Here is a 20,409-nt window from a genome sequence, read left to right as displayed (position 1 = left end):
AAGCATGTCAGAAGGACACTTTTTGGTCAGTCCTTTGTATCTCTCCCAAGCTTCATAGAGGGATTCACCTTCTTTCTATCTGAAGGTTTGAACATCCACTCTAAGCTTGCTCAGCTTTTGAGGAGGAAAGAACTTGGCTAAGAAAGCCTTGACCAGCTTATCCCAAGAGTTCAGGCTATCCTTAGGTTGAGAGTCCAACCATATTCTAGCTCTGTCTCTCACAGCAAAAGGGAAAAGCATGAGCCTGTAGACTTCAGGATCTACTCCATTAGTCTTAACAGTATCACAGATCTGCAAGAATTCAGTTAAGAACTGAAAAGGATCTTCAGATGGAAGTCCATAAAACTTGCAGTTCTGCTGCATCAGAGAAACTAATTGAGGTTTCAGCTCAAAATTGTTTGCTCCAATGGCAGGAATGGAGATGCTTCTTCCATGTAAATTGGAATTAGGTGCAGTAAAGTCACCAAGCATTCTCCTTGCATTATTATTATTTTCGGCTGCCATCTCCTCTTCTTGTTCGAAAATTTCTGAAAGGTGCTTGCTAGATTGTTGTAATTTAGTTTCTCTTAGTTTCCTCTTCAGAGTCCTTTCAGGTTCTGGATCTGCTTCAACAAGAATATTCTTGTCTTTGCTCCTGCTCATATGAAAAAGAGGGTCAGAAAAATAATAATAATAATAATAATAATAATAGGGATCCTTTTTACCACAGTATAGAGGTCCCTGTGTGAATAGAAGAAAAGAAGAAGAGAAAATCTGAACTCAGAGAGAGAGAGAGAGGGGGTTCGGATTTTTCGTGAGTGAGGAAGAGATGTTAGTAAATAAATAAACAAATAGAAGAAGATGAGAGGGGGAAGTGAATTTTCGAAAATAATTTTTGAAAAAGAGTTAGTGGTTTTCGAAAATAGTTTTTGAAAAAGGTTAGTAATTTTTGAAATTTTAAAATCAAAAGTTAAAATAATTAGTTAATTAAAAAAAAATTTTGAAAAAGAGGGAGGATATTTTCGAAAATTAGAGAGAGAAAGAGTTAGTTAGGTAGTTTTGAAAAAGATAAGAAACAAACAAAAAGTTAGTTAGTTAGTTGAAACGAATTTTGAAAATCAATTTTTGAAAAGATAAGAAGATAAGAAGTTAGAAAAGATATTTTAAAATAAAATTTTTAAAAAAAGATAAGATAAGGAGATATTTTTGAAAAGATATGATTGAAATTAGTTTTGAAAAAGATTTGATTTTTAAAATCACAATTAATGACTTGATTCACAAGAAATCACAAGATATGATTCTAGAACTCAAAGTTTGAATCTTTCTTAACAAGCAAGTAACAAACTTGAAATTTTTGAATCAAAACATTAATTGATGATGTTATTTTCAAAAATTAGGAGATAAAGATAAGAAAAAGATTTTTGAAAATATTTTAAAAATTTTCAAAAATAACTAAGAAAAATGAAAAAGATTTGATTTTTGAAAAAGATTTTGAAAAAGATAAGATTTTTAAATTGAAAATTTGATTTGACTCATAAAAACAACTAGATTTTAAAAATTTTTGAAAAGTCAAATCTAATTTTCGAAATTTTAAGAGAGAAAAAGGGGAAGATATTTTTTTGATTTTTGAATTTTTAATGATGAGAGAGAAAAACATGAAAATGATGCAATGCATGAAGATTTTTTAGATCAAAACAATGAATGCATGCAAGAATGCTATGAATGTCAAGATGAACACCAAGAACACTTTGAAGATCATGATGAACATCAAGAACATATTTTTGAAAATTTTTATATGCAAAGAAAATATGTAAGACACCAAACTTAGAAATCTTTCATGTTTAGACACTATGAATGCAAAAATGCACATGAAAAATAAGAAAAGATGCAAAACAAGAAAACATCAAGATCAAACAAGAAGACTTACCAAGAACAACTTGAAGATCATGAAGAACACCATGAATGCATGAATTTTTCGAAAAATGCAAGATGAATATGCAATTGACACCAAACTTAAAATCTGACTCAAGACTCAAACAAGAAACACAAAATATTTTTGATTTTTATGATTTTATTAATTTTTTTTTTGGATTTTTTGAAAATTAATGTGAAAAAAAATAAGGATTCCGAAATTTTTAATATGAATTCCAGGAATCTTATGCTCTTTAGTCTAAAGCTCCAATCAAAGGGTCAGGCATGGCTTAATAGCCAGCCAAGCTTTAGTATGTAACTCAAACATGACATGCCTGACATTCCCTACCCAGAAGGATTAGATATGGCTTTACAACCAGTCAGGCTTCAACATGCTTCATGAAACACTAGAATTCATTCTTAAAAATTCTGAAGAAAAATATATTTTTGAAAATATTTTTATTTTAAAATTTTTTTTTTCGAAAACAAAGGAGAAATTTTTGAAAGATTTTTTTGAAAAATTTTTGAAAATAAAACAAAAAGAAAATTACCTAATCCGAGCAACAAGATGAACCGTCAGTTGTCCAAACTCGAACAATCTCCGGCAACAGCGCCAAAAACTTGGTGCACGAAATTGTGATATCTGGTAATGGCTCCAAAAACTTGGTGCTCTAATCTCAATTCATAATTTGTCACAACTTCGATACAACTAACCAGTAAGTGCACTGGGTCGTTCAAGTAATAAACCTTAAGTGAGTAAGGGTCGATCCCACGGAGATTGTTGGTATGAAGCAAGCTATGGTCACCTTGTAAATCTCAGTCAGGCGGATATAAAATAATTATGGAGTTTTCGAAATTAAATAATAAAAGAAGGATATAAATACTTATGTAAATCATTGGTGAGAATTTCAGATAAGCGCATAGAGATGCTTTCGTTCCTCTGAACCTCTGCTTTCCTGCTGCCTTCATCCAATCAATCCTACTCCTTTCCATGGCTGGCTTTATGTAAGGACATCACCGTTGTCAATGGCTACTTTGTATCTTCTCTGAAAAATGGTCCGATGCGCTGTCACTGCATGGCTAATCGTCTGGAGGCATCACCCTTGCCAATGGCTGCAATCCATCCTCTTGTGAAAATGGTCTAAATGCTCTGTCACAGCACGACTAATCATCTGAGGTTCTCGATCATACTGGAATAGGATTCACTATCCTTTTGCATCTGTCACTACGCCCAGCACTCGCGAGTTTGAAGTTTGTCACAGTCATTCAATCCCAGAGTCCTACTCGGAATACCACAGACAAGGTTTAGACTTTCCGGACTCTCATGAATGCCGCCATCAATCTAGCTTATGCCACGAAGATTCTGATTAAGAGATCTAAGAGATACTCATTCAATCTAAGGTAGAACGGAAGTGGTTGTCAGGCACGCGTTCATAGGGAATGATGATGATTGTCACGTTCATCACATTCAGGTTGAAGTGCAAACGAATATCTTAGAAGCGAAATAAGATGAACTGAATAGAAAACAGTAGTACTTTGCATTAATCTTTGAGGAACAGCAGAGCTCCACACCTTAATCTATTGAGTGTAGAAACTCTACCGTTTGAAAATACATAAGTGAATATAGAGGGTAAGCATCGCCGAGTGGCCAGCCTCCCATGGAGGTCTAGAGATCTAAAAATGATCAAAAGATGATCAAAAGATGTCTAATACAATAGTAAAAAGTCCTATTTATACTAAACTAGTTACTAGGGTTTACAGAAGTAAGTAATTGATGCATAAATCCACTTCCGGGGACCACTTGGTGTGTGCTTGGGCTGAGCTTGAATGTTCCACATGCAGAGGCTCTTTCTGGAGTTGAACGCCAGGTTATAACGTATTTCTGGCGTTCAACTCTGGTTTGTGACTTGTTTCTGGCGTTTAACTCCAGACAGCAGCATAGAACTGGCATTCAACGCCCTTTTACGTTGTCTAAAATCGTTCAAAGTATGGACTATTATACATTGCTGGAAAGCCCTTGATGTCTACTTTCGAACGCAATTGGAAGCGCACCATTTTGAGTTCTGTAGCTCCAGAAAATCCACTTTGAGTGCAGGGAGGTCAGAATCCAACAACATCAGTAGTCCTTCTTCTACCTCTGAATCTGATTTTTGCTCAAGTCCCTCAATTTCAGCCAGAAAATACCTGAAATCACAGAAAAACACACAAACTCATAGTAAAGTCCAGAAATATGAATTTAACATAAAAACTAATGAAAACATCCCTAAAAGTAACTAGATTCTACTAAAAACATACTAAAAACAATGCCAAAAAGCGTATAAATTATCCGCTCATCACTTACCTCTCATCAGAGAATCCCCGACTTCGTCGCCTCACTCGCGTCCATAGCGAACACATGGTCTAGTTGTTGATTCTGACCCGCATTTTGGTTTCCCCCACGACAACAGTTTTTGGCAAGGTGTCCAGGCAGTCCACAAGTATAGCATAGATGACTTCTCCTCATTTGGTAAAATTGGTCATTGTTGTTCCTTCCAAAGTTCCCTTGACCTAGAAGACGCTGAGGAGCATGTCCATCTCTCTTAAAGCTCTATCCCCTCGGTGAAAAGTACTCTCCATGACCTCGGTTGTCAATATCACCACGATTTTCTGTTACCACCGCTACCTTCTTGACACAGTCCTCTACAACCCTTGCCTTGTTCACTAGTTCCGAGAACCTCCTTATCTCCAACGGAGCCACAATAGTCATAATGTCATCCTTGAGCCCTCGTGACAAATTCTCAAAAATATTCAAAGCTCCTCGAACTTGCTGGTGTACTCTGCTACAGTCATAAACCCTTGCTTCAGCTGCATGAGTTCCAACTCTCTTGCCTCTTGATGCGTGAGAATCTTTACCCTATTTTCTGCTTATTTTCTAGGTAAATTAAGTTAGAATTTAGTGAGTTTAATTATATTTTAGTGTTAAAATCATCTTTAGATGCTACTTGGAGTTGTTTTAGTGTTTCAATCATTTCAGGTGAAATTTCGGATCAATTTGGCAGAGTTTTAGGCAAGAACAAAAAGAATTGAAGCTGCCCACCAAGGAGCTAAATGCCAAGCTGGTGTTTAGCGCCAGCAACTCAGCATTGGAAAGAATCGTTCTGGCCCTTTGGGCGCTAAACGCCAAAGTTGGCGTTTAGCACCAGGCAATCCGGATCAAACTTCACTCTTGGAGCATCTTTAGTTAGATTTAGCTTTTAATTATTGTTTTATCTTTTATTTTTGTAAAGTTTATTTACAAACAAAATATTTTAGGTTTAGAATTTATTATTTTTATCTTAGTTTCAAATCAAAATAGGTTAGATATAAAAGGGAAAAGATTCATTCTTTGTGGGGGATCTTCTCACTTCAGCACTTACACACTTTTCTAAACCCTAGTTTTCTCTCTAAAGCATGAGCCACTAAACCTCCTTGGTTAAGGTTAGAAGCTCTATTTATTTATATGGATTGAGACTATTGCTTTTCAATTTTAATTAATGTATTGATTCAGTTTCAAGGAATACTTTCGTTCTTAATTTTATGAATCTGGGTGGATCGGAAGAATGATCCTTATTCTATATGAGTTCTTGTGATTCTTGGAAGAGATATCTCACCTAAACAATAGCTTGAAAGTAAATTCCTCCTAAATCGTTAATTACTTGAACTAATCGAGATACGTAACATATAATCCTCTTTGCTTTGAGTAATTAGGGTTTTTGTGGCCATAAACTAGAATTGCACTTCACCCTCTAATCGAAATTAAGTGACTAAGACATTGGCAGTTAACTAGGTTAGAGGAGACTAAATCACTAAGACATTAGGGTTTAGTTACTAACAGTTTTCCATGAAATGAATCTTGCATGATTAAAATAGTTGGTAAGAAAACTTAATTCGGACGAATACACAACTCTGACACCTTAACTACCTTCTCTCATATATTTCACACCATTCTCACTATTTGTATTTTCTACTCTTTGAATTACTGTTTGATGCTTTTGAACCCCAAAACATCCCTTTCTGCTTGCCTGATGATGAGCGGATATTTTATACGCTTTTTGCCATCATTTTTATATAATTTTTATTATGTTTTATTTAAGTTTTACTGAGTTTTCATAGGTTTTAGTGCAAAACTCACATTTTTGGGTTCTACTTTGAATTTGTGTGTTTTTATGCAATTTCAGGTATTTTTTGGCTGAAATTGAGGAGCTGGAGCAAATGTCTGAGTTAGAGGCAGAGAAATCACTGCATATGCTGTTAGGATCTGACCTCCTTGCACTCGAAAGAGAGTTTCTGGAGCTACAAAAGTCCAAATGGAGCATTCTTAATGGCTATGTAAATATAACATCCAGAGCTTTTTAGCAATGTATAATTGTCCATACTTTGCTTCAGAATTAAAGGCCAAAACTAGCGTTCAACGCCAGCCATCTACCCTAGTGACGAAGACCAAAAGTAGGTTAGGAGTTTCACAAAGTAGATTTTTCGTTGCAAGTATAGCTCTAAACCAACAATTGACCCTAATTAAATTATTATTCTAAAGATTGTCACAATTCAAAGTAAATATAAACGGAGAGTATTTAGACTCCCGGGTTGTCTTCCCTAGGAACTAATGCCAATGAGTGCTTAAGATTGGTTGTGGGAAGCAAAGGGGTTTTAATGATTGAAATAAACAAATAAAGAGATAAAAGAACAAGCCAAAATTGCAATTAATAAACTAATAAAGGAATAAAAGAACTATGTATGTAATATGGACAAGTAATGCTATAAAGTGATGGAAAAGTGGTTCAAAACATAAATGAAACCTTGACTTGGGATGATTTATGGAATCCCTTCCTTGCCATAACCATAACTATGATAATTATGATGGGTTAATCTCACTAAGTCAACCCTTAACATCGAAGGATAGGTCGAGTGAGCATAATTGTCATTAATCCACAAATCCTAGCTAACTTACCAAATTGGTTGGTAAAAAGCTAGCGTTAGTGGAAACAATAACAACTAACAACCCAAGAATTATCACTAAATATTGGACATTATGGCTCTAGTAATCCATACACTCATTTTCTCAAGGCAAGGGATAGAAATCTACCCCATAATTAAAATTGGCATTTCATCAAACACCTAATAGGCATAATCATAAAATATGGCAAAATTGGGAAAATGATGAAAGCTATAAACCACAAATGATCAAAATCAATAAAAGCAACTCAAACAAACATGCAATAATAATCAAACATCAAATTAACCAACTAGAAATCTAAAATTGTAAAACTATGTATATATTGACAAAGAAAGTGAAATGTAAGAAAGTGTAGAACAAGTAGTGTAAATAAAAGAGAAATTAAAGAGATACTTACAATGAAATAACTATAATCCAAAATCAAACTTGACGTATAAAATACTACAAACCCTAATTAAGAACCCTAAGAAAGAATTTCCAAATCTACACTACTCCTACTCATAAGGTGTTTTTCTACCCTCCTAAGACCTAATGAAAAACATTTTCTTCATATGTGATGTTGCCCCCTTCATATAGCCTTTGATTTCAGCATCCAAGCCTTCAAAAATGGGCCAAAAGAACCCCAAAACGCGAGTCTACGTGACTTTTTAATAGAGGCACACATTGGGACCTGTACGTACGTACAGACATGTGCGCACGCACACTCTGCCAAAATCTCTTCCTATGCGTACGCACAAGAAGTTGTGTGCACACACACTAGGCGATGCTTGAATGGACGCGCAACACGCACGATGCGGCTCACGCGCATGCGTGGCTCTGCTCTGATGGTTGTGTGTACGCACGCAGGTCTGTGCGTATGCACATATCGCTGTGCTCTTCTCCTTTGATTCTTCATGCATCCTCCACTTTGCATGCTCCTTTTCCATTCTCTCCAAGCCATTCCTACCTTATACATCTAAAATCACTCACAAACAACATCAAGGCATCGAATGGAAGGCAAATGGGATAAAATTAATCAAATTAGGCACAAAAGAGCATGTTTTCATAATCAAGCACAAATTAGGAGGAAAGTTCAAAAGCATGCTATTTAAGGGAATAAGTGCAAGTTTATATGATGAAATCCATTCAATTTCAACCAAAAATCATCATCAAATATGGATTCATCAATTCTCCCACACTTAAACAATAGCATGTCCTCATGCTAAACACATACAAAGGAGAAGGATAAATGGGCAAGCAAATTATTCAATGCAACTACTTACAAGCATGCAACTATGCTATATACTATATATATATATATATCTATCTATAATGCCTATTGATTTTGTGAAAACAAACAATCAAATTTCCAAGTAAGAGTATAGACATATAGGGCTAAGCAAAGAAGTGGTTCAATGCAATCAAAATCTAAAGAATTGACTCACTCATCAAAATGAAGGAACTTGCAAGAATGCATGATGAGAAGGGTGGAAATATAGAATTGAGTGATCGAATCCTCACTAGGTGTGTATACACTATCATCACTCGATATTTAGGGTTTAATCACTCAAATCTCCTCTAATCATACTTTCAAGGATTTTCTTTTCATCTAACAATCAACAAGTATTTGATGCATGTATGCAAGTATCATGAGGTCTTTAGAAGGTTGTAATGGGGTTGGGGTAAGGGTGAGATGAATATATGGCTAAGTAGACTAAAAGATTGAATCTTTGATTAGCTTAAGTATCCAACTCAACCTATATCAATCAACCCACAAAAATTCATTCTAGCCACCCATTACTTCTTTTCACACACATTCATGCCTTAGTTTCCATTCAAAACACATATGCATTTCTTATTCATTTTTTTTCTTTTGGGGAAACCTTTGTCCCCTTTTTGCTATATTATATTTATTTTCTACTTTTTTTTCTTTTTTTCTTTTTTTTCTGTGACAAATGCATATGGTTAAAGCAAATTGACACATGAATGTGCACCCATTTTCCAAATTTTTCAATAAGTACCCAAAACAAAATTTGTCTCTACCAATGCTTCCCAAAGATTCTCCCGCACTTAAATAACACACACATCTTAACCTAAATTAATCAAAGATACAATTCAAGGTCATTTCATGGTTTTACGCTTAGAGTTTTGATGTGGTTACAAACAAAAGGGATTAAAAAGCTCAAGATTGGCTAACAATGGTAGATGTAAGGGTATGGCTATATGGGTAAGTAAGCTTAATTCCAAAACGGCTTCAATCATACTCAATGCATTTAAACATCAATCATTAAAAATAAAGAATCAAGCAAATCTAAGATCGCAATCATAGAAAGAGCATGGCACACAATGAACAAAAATAGTGGTTAAAAATTGTAACCACTCAATATAAGCCCAAAAATTCACAAGGTATTTTGTTCTATCTCTCTTCTATGTTCCACAAAATTTCATTCAAGCAAGTTTAAAAACAATTTTCTAAATCAATTCAATAGAAAGCCCAAAAAATAAAATTCTTGGAAATCTTTGTTGTTTTTTACCAAAATTATTTTCTATATGTATGTATGATGTGATGGATGCAATTTCAAGAGTTTCCTAGTTCTATTCCTAATTTTCAACATCGCAAAGAAAAACTAACATGAACAATTAGGACAAAATTGAACTAGGCATTATACTATTCATATCATCCAATCACAACTTCTATCTATGAAATATATACTAAGAAAAAGATGTAAAAATGCAACATTCAATAGCTAGAAATAAACTATGCATAAGCTAAGATATATATACTAGAAGAAAATGGAATGTAGCAGTCAAAGATACTCTAAATATCTACAAGAGACATAATAAAAAGAAACAAAGATAAAGTGTAAAGTATTCGGAAAAGAGAATTTACACCCCAAAATGACGAATCCTCCCCCACACTTAAGCATTGCACGGTCCTCCGTGCACGAACACGATCCGGAGAGAATGTCTCTAAGTTCCTCCACCTTCGGTTGGCGGATTCTGGGGCTTGGGTTGTGTGAAAACCGCCAAGTCCAATGTATTCTCGGCATCTCCATCCTCGGTTTCCTCCTCCTCACCCGGCTCCTTGCCTTTATGTCTCATCCTAAAAAAGAATGAATAAAGTATAATTAAGAATCATAGGGCAAGTAGCACAAAAAAGGTAAAGGAAGGAGTAAATAAGCATCTAATTGAGGAATTTTGCATAGTGGTGTGGTATGATAGAAAGATGAGCCATGTGTGTATTCCAATTATGTGCGCGGTTATAATACACACAACGACCGGTTAAAATGGCATCCACATAATCAAAAAGTAAGAATGAGTTCCTCAATTAAATGGCCTAAGATGCAAGTAATGGATGAGAAACATTTAAGCACATGCAAACTTAGGCAACTACAACAAGAGTGAATTGAATGGAGGAATTATTAGATTTTGAAGTTGTGCAAGTGAAAGAGAAAAATTGATATAAATTAGCACAACAAATAATAACCAATGTAATGATGAAAAGAAAATTACTTATTCATCCTTAGGAAAAATCAAATAATCACATGGTTAAGGTGTTTGTTACAAAAAGGTGACAAACTTGATAGAATCAAGTTAAGCCAACTCAAAAAAATGCAAAGCATTAACAAGAAACAAGGACCTTGTAATGTGATTATATTGACTTTAAAACTATGGTGAACAAGCAATTCAATTCAATTCACTAAATTCCATGTGCACTCATAAAAGTTTTCACCTAATATGCAACAAAAAGGTAGATGTGCAAATCCAATTAGGTGCTAGTAATTTAAGGCAAAGAACAAGTGCATTGATGAAATTCAATCAACAAGCAACCCAATCAATCAACAGGAAAACACTTGCAACTTATTTAATTACTAAGATGAAAAATCAAATGCAAAGAAAACTAAGTAAAACAAGTAGAAAAAGATGGAAAATGAAAGGTAGGGGAGGGATGGAGGGGGTGGAAGTGCGTTAGGGCTTAAGGAAAATCACAAACAAAATTTTGCCCAAAACAGCACTTGTGCGTACGCACATGATGAGCGGATAATTTATACGCTTTTTGACATTGTTTTTAGTATGTTTTTAGTAGGATCTAGTTACTTTTAGGGATGTTTTCATTAGTTTTTATGTTAAATTCACATTTCTGGACTTTACTATGAGTTTGTGTATTTTTCTGTGATTTCAGGTATTTTCTGGCTGAAATTGAGGGACTTGAGCAGAAATCAGATTCAGAGGTTGAAAAAGGACTGCTGATGCTGTTGGATTCTGACCTCCCTGTACTCAAAGTGGATTTTCTGGAGCTACAGAACTCGAAATGGCGCGCTTCCAATTGCGTTGGAAAGTAGACATCCAGGGCTTTCCAGAAATATATAATAGTCCATACTTTGGCCAAGAATAGATGATGTAAACTGGCGTTCAACGCCAGCTTTCTACCCAAATCTGGCGTCCAGCGCCAGAAAAGGAGCCAAAACAAGAGTTGAACGCCCAAACTGGCACAAAAGCTGGCGTTCAACTCCAAGAAAGACCTCTACACGTGCAACACTCAAGCTCAGCCCAAACACACACCAAGTGGGCCCCGAAAGTGGATTTATGCATCAATTACTTACTCATGTAAACCCTAGTAGCTATTTTATTATAAATAGGACCTTTTACTAGTCTTTTTGACAGTCTTGGGATCTGTGGATTATTTTGGATCCTGTGATCACGTTTTGGGCTCTGGCCATCTCAGCCATGCCTGGACCTTCACTTATGTATTTTCATACGGTAGAGTTTCTACACTCCATAGATTAAGGTGTGGAGCTCTGCTGTTCCTCAAAGATTAATGCAAAGTACTTCTGTTTTCTATTCAATTCATCTTATTTCGCTTCTAAGATATCCATTCGCACCCAAGAACGTGATGAAGGTGATGATTATGTGTGACGCTCATCACCATTCTCCCCTATGAACATGTGCCTGACAAACACTTCCGTTCTACATGAAATAAGCTAGAATGAATATCTCTTAGATCTCTTAATCAGAATCTTCGTGGCGTAAGCTAGAATGATGGCGGCATTCAAGAGAATCCGGAAAGTCTAAACCTTGTCTGTGGTATTCCGAGTAGGATTCAGTGATTGAATGACTGTGACGAGCTTCAAACTCGCGAGTGCTGGGCGTTAGTGACAGACGCAAAAGGAGGGTGAATCCTATTCCAGCATGATCGAGAACCGACAGATGATTAGCCGTGCTGTGACAGAGCATGTGAGCATATTTTTCACTGAGAGGAGGGGATGTAGCCACTGACAACGGTGATGCCCTTGCATAAAGCCAGCCATGGAAAGGAGTAAGATTGATTGGATGAAGATAGCAGGAAAGCAGAGGTTCAGAGGAATGAAAGCATCTCCATTCGCTTATCTGAAATTCTCACCAATGAATTACATAAGTATTTCTATCCCTATTCTATTAATTATTATTCGAAAACACTATTATCAAGTTATATCTGCCTGACTGAGATTTGCAAGGTGACCATAGCTTGCTTCATACCAACAATCTCCGTGGGATTCGACCCTTACTCACGTAAGGTATTAGTTGGACGACCCAGTGCACTTGCTGGTCAGTTACACGGAGTTGTGAACCGTGGTTTTGGCATCATGTTTTTGGCGCCATTACCAGGGAAAGAAAGAGCGATGAATTTTTCATGATTAAAGTGTAATCACGATTCCGCGTACCAAGTTTTTGGCGCCGTTGCCGGGGATTGTTTGAGTTTTCGGCAAGCTTTTGGTCCGGTAACATCAGTGCCAAGTTTGGATCCGGCAACAACACCAAGTTTTTGGCGCCGTTGCCGGGGATTGTTCGAGTTTGGACAACTGACGGTTCATCTTGTTGCTCAGATTAGGTAATTTTCTTTTTGTTTTCCTTTCAAAAATTTTTCAAAAATATTTCAAAATTTTCTCATCTGTTTTCGAAAAAAAAATATTTAATAATAAAAATAATGGTTTCAAAAATAAATTATTCTATGACTTCAAAATTTTTAAGAATGAATTCTAGTGTTTCATGAAGCATGTGAAGCCTGGCTGGCTGTAAAGCCATGTCTAAATTCTTTTGGACTGAGGCTTCCAAACCATCAGCATAGAGGCAAGTTACTTCGATAAGTAATGAGCAGTATATTCTCTTATGTTACATGCTAAAGCTTGGCTGGCCATTGGCCATGTCTAGTGTTTTAGACCGGAGCTTTCATTGAAAGCTTGGCTAGCTAGTGAGCCATGTCTAATTCCTGGACTGAAGCTTTAGACTAAACATGGCAAGATTCCTGGAATTCATGTTAAAAATTTTGGAATCCTTATTTTTTCTTTTTCATATAATTTTCGAAAAAAAATTTACAAAAAAAAAAAAGAAAATCATAAAAAATCAAAAACATTTTTTGTGTTTCTTGTTTGAGTCATGAGTCATGTCATAAGTTTGGTGTCATTTGCATGTGCATCTTGCATCTTTCAAAAATTTCATGCATTCATAGTGTTCTTCATGATCTTCAAGTTGTTCTTGGTAAGTCTTCTTGTTTGATCTTGATGTTTTCATGTTTTGTGTCTTTTCTTGTTTTACATGTGCATTTTTCGTTTCTTAGAGTCTAAACATGAAAGATTTCTAAGTTTGGTGTCTTACATGTTTTCTTTGCATAAAAAATTTTTCAAAAATATGTTCTTGATGTTCATCTTGACATTCAAAGTGTTCTTGGTGTTCATCTTGACATTCATATCATTCATGCATGCATTCATTGTTTTGATTCAAAATTTTCATGCATTGAGTCTTTTTGTTGTTTTTCTCTCTCATCATAAAAATTCAAAAATCAAAAAAATATCTTTCCCTTTTTCTCTCATCAAATTCGAAAATTTGGATTGACTTTTTCAAAAATTTTTAAAATCAAATTGTTTCTTATGAGTCAAATCAAATTTTCAATTTGAACATCTTATCTTTTTCAAAATCTTTTTCAAAAATCAAATCTTTTTCATTTTTCTTAGTTATTTTCGAAAATTCTAAAAATATTTTTCAAAAATCTTTTTTTTTTTATATCAAATTTTCGAAAATAACATAATCAATTAATGTTTTGATTCAAAAATTTGAAGTTTGTTACTTGCTTGTTAAGAAAGATTCAAAACTTTAAGTTCTAGAATCATATCTTGTGATTTCTTATGAATCAAGTCATTAATTGAGATTTTAAAAATAAAATCTTTTTCAAAACTAATTTCTAAAATATCTTCTTATCTTACCTTTTTCAAAAATTTGATTTCAAAATATCTTTTCTAACCTCCTAACTTCTTATCTTTTCAAAATTAGTTTCAACTAACTAACTAACTTTTTGTTTGTTTCTTAACTTTTTCAAAACTACCTAACTAACTCTCTCTCTCTCATTTTCGAAAATATCTTCCCCCTTTTTCAAAATTTCTTTTTAATTTATTAATTATTTTAATTTTTAAATCTTAATTTTCGAAAATTACTAACATTTTTCAAAAACTATTTTCAAAAATCACTAACTCTTTTTCAAAAATTATTTTCGAAAATTCCTTCTCTCTCATCTTATTCTATTTATTTATTCATCTACTAACATCTCATCTCACATCTCAACCCTCCTCACAGTTGTGTTTCTTCCATTATATTACATTCTTTGTCTCCCCCTTTTCTTCCACTCACAAAGGGATCCTATACTGTGGTATAAAGGATCCATATTATTATTATTATTATTATTATTTTTCTGTGCCCTCTTCTTTGTCATATGAGCAGGAGCAAGGACAAGAGTATTCTTGTTGAAGCAGACCCAGAACCTGAAAGGACTCTGAAGAGAAAATTAAGAGAAGCTAAAATACAACAATCCAGAGATAATCTTTCAGAAATTTTCGAACAGGAAGAGGAGATGGCAGCCGAAAATAATAATAATGCAAGGAGAATGCTTGGTGACTTTACTGCACCTAATTCCAATTTACATGGAAGAAGCATCTCCATTCCTGCCATTGGAGCAAACAACTTTGAGCTGAAACCTCAATTAGTTTCTCTGATGCAGCAGAACTGCAAGTTTCATGGACTTCCATCTGAAGATCCTTTTCAGTTCTTAACTGAATTCTTGCAGATATGTGATACTGTTAAGACTAATGGAGTAGATCCTGAAGTCTACAGGCTCATGCTTTTCCCTTTTGCTGTAAGAGACAGAGCTAGAGTATGGTTGGATTCTCAACCCAAAGACAGCCTGAACTCTTGGGATAAGCTGGTCACGGCTTTCTTAGCCAAGTACTTTCCTCCTCAAAAGCTGAGCAAGCTTAGAGCTGATGTTCAAACCTTCAGACAGAAAGAAGGTGAATCCCTCTATGAAGCTTGGGAAAGATACAAACAGTTGACCAAAAAGTGTCCTTCTGACATGCTTTCAGAATGGACCATCCTAGATATATTCTATGATGGTTTATCTGAGCTATCAAAGATGTCACTGGACACTTCTGCAGGTGGATCCATTCACCTAAAGAAAACGCCTGCAGAAGCTCAAGAACTCATTGACATGGTTGCTAATAACCAGTTCATGTACACTTCTGAAAGGAATCCTGTGAGTAATGGGACGCCTATGAAGAAGGGAGTTCTTGAAGTTGATACTCTGAATGCCATATTGGCTCAGAATAAAATATTGACTCAGCAAGTCAATATGATCTCTCAGAGTCTGCATGGAATGCAAGCTGCATCCAACAGTACTCAAGAGGCTTCTCATGAAGAAGAAGCTTATGATCCTGAGAACCCTGCAATAGCAGAGGTGAATTACTTAGGTGAACCTTATGGAAACACCTATAACTCACCATGGAGAAATCATCCAAATTTCTCATGGAAGGATCAAATGCCTCAACAAGGCTTTAATAAAGGTGGAAGAAACAGGTTTAGCAACAGCAAGCCTTTTCCATCATCTACTCAGCAACAGACAGAGAACTCTGAACAAAATACTTCTAATCTGGCAAACTTAGTCTTTGATCTGTCTAAGGCCACTGTAAGTTTCATGAATGAAACAAGATCTTCCATTAGAAATTTGGAAGCACAAGTGGGCCAGCTGAGTAAAAGGATCACTGAAATCCCTCCCAGTACTCTCCCAAGCAATACAGAAGAGAACCCAAAAGGAGAGTGCAAGGCCATTGACATAAGCACCATGGCCGAACCTAGAAGGGGAGTGGAGGACGTGAATCCCAAGGAGGAAGACCTCCTGGGACGTCCAGTGATCAATAAGGAGCTTCCCTCTGAGGAACAAAAGGACTCTGAGGCTCATCTAGAGACCATAGAGATTCCATTGAACCTCCTTATGCCCTTCATGAGCTCTGATGAGTATTCCTCTTTTGAAGAGAATGAGGATGTTACTGAAGAGCAAACTGTCAAGTTTCTTGGTGCAATCATGAAGCTGAATGCCAAATTATTTGGCATTGATACTTGGGAAGTTGAACCTCCCTTGTTCATCAATGAACTAAGTGATCTGGATCAACTGACATTGCCTCAGAAGAGACAGGATCCTGGAAAGTTCATAATACCCTGTACCGTAGGCACCATAATCTTTAAGGCTCTATGTGACCTTGGTTCAGGAATAAACCTCATGCCCCTCTCTGTAATAGAGAAACTGGGAATCTATGGGGTGCAAGCTGCTAAAATCTCATTAGAGATGGCAGACAGTTCAAGAAAACAGGCTTATGGACAAGTAGAGGACGTGTTAGTAAAGGTTGAAGGCCTTTACATCCCTGCTGATTTCATAGTCCTGGATACTGGAAAGGGAGAGGATGAATCCATCATCCTAGGAAGACCTTTCCTGGCCACAGCAAGAGCTGTGATTGATGTTGACAGAGGTGAACTAGTCCTTCAATGGAATGAGGACTCCCTTGTGTTTAAAACTCAAGGATCTCCCTCTGCAACCATGGAGAGGAAGCATGAAAAGCTTCTCTCAAAACAGAGTCAACCAGAGCCCCCACAGTCAAACTCTAAGTTTGGTGTTGGGAGGCCACAACCAAACTCTAAGTTTGGTGTTGAACTCCCATATCCAAACTCTAAGTTTGGTGTTAGAGAGTCTCAACAAAGCTCTGCACATCTGTGAGGCTTCATGAGAGCCAACTATCAAGCTATTGACATTAAAGAAGCGCTTGTTGGGAGGCAACCCAATTTTTATTTATCTAACTATATTTTCCATAGTTATATGTCTTTGTAGGTTCATGATCATGTGGAGTCACAAAATAAATATAAAAATTAAAAACGGAATCAAAAACAGCAGAAGAAAAATCACACCCTGGAGGAGCATCTGCCTGGCGTTCAGCGCCAGAACAGAGCATGGTTCTGGCGCTGAACGCCCAAAATGGGCAGCTTCTGGGCGCTGAACGCCAGAACAGGCATGGTTCTGGCGTTCAACGCCAGAAATGGCACACAAATGGGCGTTGAACGCCCAAAATGGCCACCAACCTGGCGCTGAACGCCCAGAGTTGTGTGCTAAGGCATTTTTACATGCCTAATGGGTGCAGGGATGTAAATCCTTGAACACCTCAGGATCTGTGGACCTCACAGGATCCACTCAGGATCTGTGGACCCCACAGGATCCCCACCTACCTCCACTCACTTCTTCTCACCACTTTCTTTCACACAACCCCATAAACACTCTTCCCCAAAAACCCTTCACCAATCACCTCAAACTCTCTTCCCCATCACCTCTTCACCACTCACATCCATCCACTCTTCCCCATAAACCTACCTCATAAACTCCACCTACCTTCAAAAATTCAAAACCAATTTCCCACCCAAACTCACCCATATGGCCGAACCTTAACCCCCCCTCCCTTCCCTATATAAAGCCCTCCATTCTTCATCAAATTCACACAACACACCCCTCTATACCCTTCTTGGCCGAAACACTCCCCACTCTCCCTCTTCTCCATTTCTTCTTCTTCTTCATCTATTCTTTCTTTTATTGCTCGAGGGCGAGCAAAATTCTAAGTTTGGTGTGGTAAAAGCATAAGCTTTTTGTTTTTCCATTACCATTGATGGCACCTAAGACCGGAGAATCCTCTAGAAAGGGGAGAGGGAAGACAAAAGCTTCCACATCCGAGTCATGGGAGATGGAAAGGTTCATCTCCAAAGCCCATCAAGACCACTTCTATGATGTTGTGGCCAAGAAGAAGGTGATCCCCGAGGTCCCTTTCAAACTCAAAAGAAATGAGTATCCGGAGATCCGACATGAAATTCAAAGAAGAGGTTGGGAAGTTCTAACAAATCCCATCCAACAAGTCGGCATCCTAATGGTTCAAGAGTTCTATGCTAATGCATGGATCACCAAGAACCATGATCAAAGTAAGAACCCGGATCCAAAGAACTATGTTACAATGGTTCGGGGGAAATACTTAGATTTTAGTCCGGAAAATGTGAGGTTGGCGTTTAACTTGCCCATGATGCAAGGAGATGAACGCCCCTACACTAGAAGGGTCAACTTTAATCAAAGGTTGGACCAAGTCCTTATGGACATATGTGTAGAAGGAGCTCAATGGAAGATTGACTCCAAAGGCAAGCCGGTTCAACTAAGAAGATTGGACCTCAAGCCTATAGCTAGAGGATGGTTGGAGCTCATTCAATGCTCAATCATTCTCACTAGCAACCGGTCTGAAGTTACTATAGACCGGGCCATCATGATCCATAGCATCATGATTGGAGAAGAGGTGGAAGTTCAGGAGATTATACCTCAAGAACTCTACAAGGTGGCTGACAAGTCCTCTACTATGGCAAGGTTAGCCTTTCCTCACCTCATCTGCCACCTATGCAATTCGGCTGGGATTGACATAGAGGGAGATATCCTCATTAAAGAGGACAAGCCCATTACTAAGAAGAAGATGGAGCAAGCAAGAGAGCCCATTCATGGAGCTCAAGAGGCGTATGAAGCTCATCACCATGAGATCCGGGAGATGCCTCAAATGCACTTTCCTCCACAAAACTATTGGGAGCAAATCAACACCTCCCTAGGAGAATTGAGTTCCAATATGGGACAACTAAGGATGGAACATCAAGAGCACTCCATCATGCTTCATGAAATAAGAGAAGATCAACAAGCAATGACGGAGGAGCAACAAAGACAAGGAAGAGACATAGAAGAGCTCAAGGACATCATTGCTTCCTCAAGAAGGAAACGCCACCATCACTAAGGTGGATTCATTCCTTGTTCTTATTTCTTCTATTTTTAATTTTCTATGTTATGTGTTTGTCCATGTTTGTGTCTTCATTACATGATCATTAGTAGTTAGTAACTTTGTCTTAAAGTTATGAATGTCCTATGAATCCATCACCTCTTTTAAAATAAAAACTGTTTTAATTCAAAAGAACAAGAAGTACATGAGTTTCGAATTTATCCTTGAACTTAGTTTAATTATATTGATGTGGTGACAATGCTTCTTGTTTTCTGAATGAATGCTTGAACAGTGCATATGTCTTTTGAAGTTGTTGTTTAAGAATGTTAAATATGTTGGCTCTTGAAAGAATGATGACTAGGAGACATGTTATTTGATAATCTGAAAAATCATAAAAATGATTCTTGAAGCAAGAAAAAGCAGCAAAGAACAAAGCTTGCAGAAAAAAAAAATAGGCGAAAAAAAATAGAAAGAAAAAAAAAAGAAAAAGCAAGCAGAAAAAGCCAAAAGCTCTTAAAACCAAGAGGCAAGAGCAAAAAGCCAATAACCCTTAAAACCAAAAGGCAAAGGAAAATAAAAAGGATCCCAAGGCTTTGAGCATCAGTGGATATGAGGGCCTAAAGGAATAAAATCCTGGTCTAAGCGGCTAAACCAAGCTGTCCCTAACCATGTGCTTGTGGCGTGAAGGTGTCAAGTGAAAACTTGAGACTGAGCGGTTAAAGTCAAGGTCCAAAGAAAAAAAAAGAGTGTGCTTAAGAACCCTGGACACCTCTAATTGGGGACTCTAGCAAAGCTGAGTCACAATCTGAAAAGGTTCACCCAATTATGTGTCTGTGGCATTTATGTATCCGGTGGTAATACTGGAAAACAAAGTGCTTAGGGCCACGGCCAAGACTCATAAAGAAGCTGTGTTCAAGAATCATCATACTGAACTAGGAGAATCAATAACACTATCTGAACTCTGAGTTCCTATAGATGCCAATCATTCTGAACCTCAATGGATAAAGTGAGATGCCAAAACTATTCAAGAGGCAAAAAGCTATAAGTCCCGCTCATATGATTGAAGCTATGTTTCATTGATAGTTTGGAATTTATAGTATATTCTCTTCTTTTTATCCTATTTGATTTTCAGTTGCTTGGGGACAAGCAACAATTTAAGTTTGGTGTTGTGATGAGCAGATAATTTATACGCTTTTTGACATTGTTTTTAGTATGTTTTTAGTAGGATCTAGTTACTTTTAGGGATATTTTCATTAGTTTTTATGTTAAATTCACATTTCTGGACTTTACTATGAGTTTGTGTATTTTTCTGTGATTTCAGGTATTTTCTGGCTGAAATTGAGGGACTTGAGTAGAAATCAGATTCAGAGGTTGAAAAAGGACTGCTGATGCTGTTGGATTCTGACCTCCCTGCACTCAAAGTAGATTTTCAGG

At 36.7% G+C, this 20,409-nt stretch overlaps 2 non-coding genes across 2 annotated transcripts; one reads left to right on the top strand and one right to left on the bottom strand.

Annotated features, from left to right (window-relative positions):
• Positions 1 to 108, top strand: LOC112738538 (small nucleolar RNA R71). Its single transcript, XR_003169494.1, has one exon. It is a non-coding gene; the product is annotated as a small nucleolar RNA R71 (small nucleolar RNA).
• A 15,008-nt stretch (positions 109 to 15,116) lies between these two features.
• Positions 15,117 to 15,224, bottom strand: LOC112738840 (small nucleolar RNA R71). The gene has a single exon (XR_003169795.1). It is a non-coding gene; the product is annotated as a small nucleolar RNA R71 (small nucleolar RNA).
• Positions 15,225 to 20,409: the final 5,185 nt, after the last annotated feature.

This window comes from Arachis hypogaea, chromosome 13, assembly GCF_003086295.3.
Source record: "Arachis hypogaea cultivar Tifrunner chromosome 13, arahy.Tifrunner.gnm2.J5K5, whole genome shotgun sequence".
Taxonomy (NCBI): Eukaryota; Viridiplantae; Streptophyta; class Magnoliopsida; order Fabales; family Fabaceae; genus Arachis; species Arachis hypogaea.
This window is presented reverse-complemented; position numbering and strand designations above follow the sequence as displayed.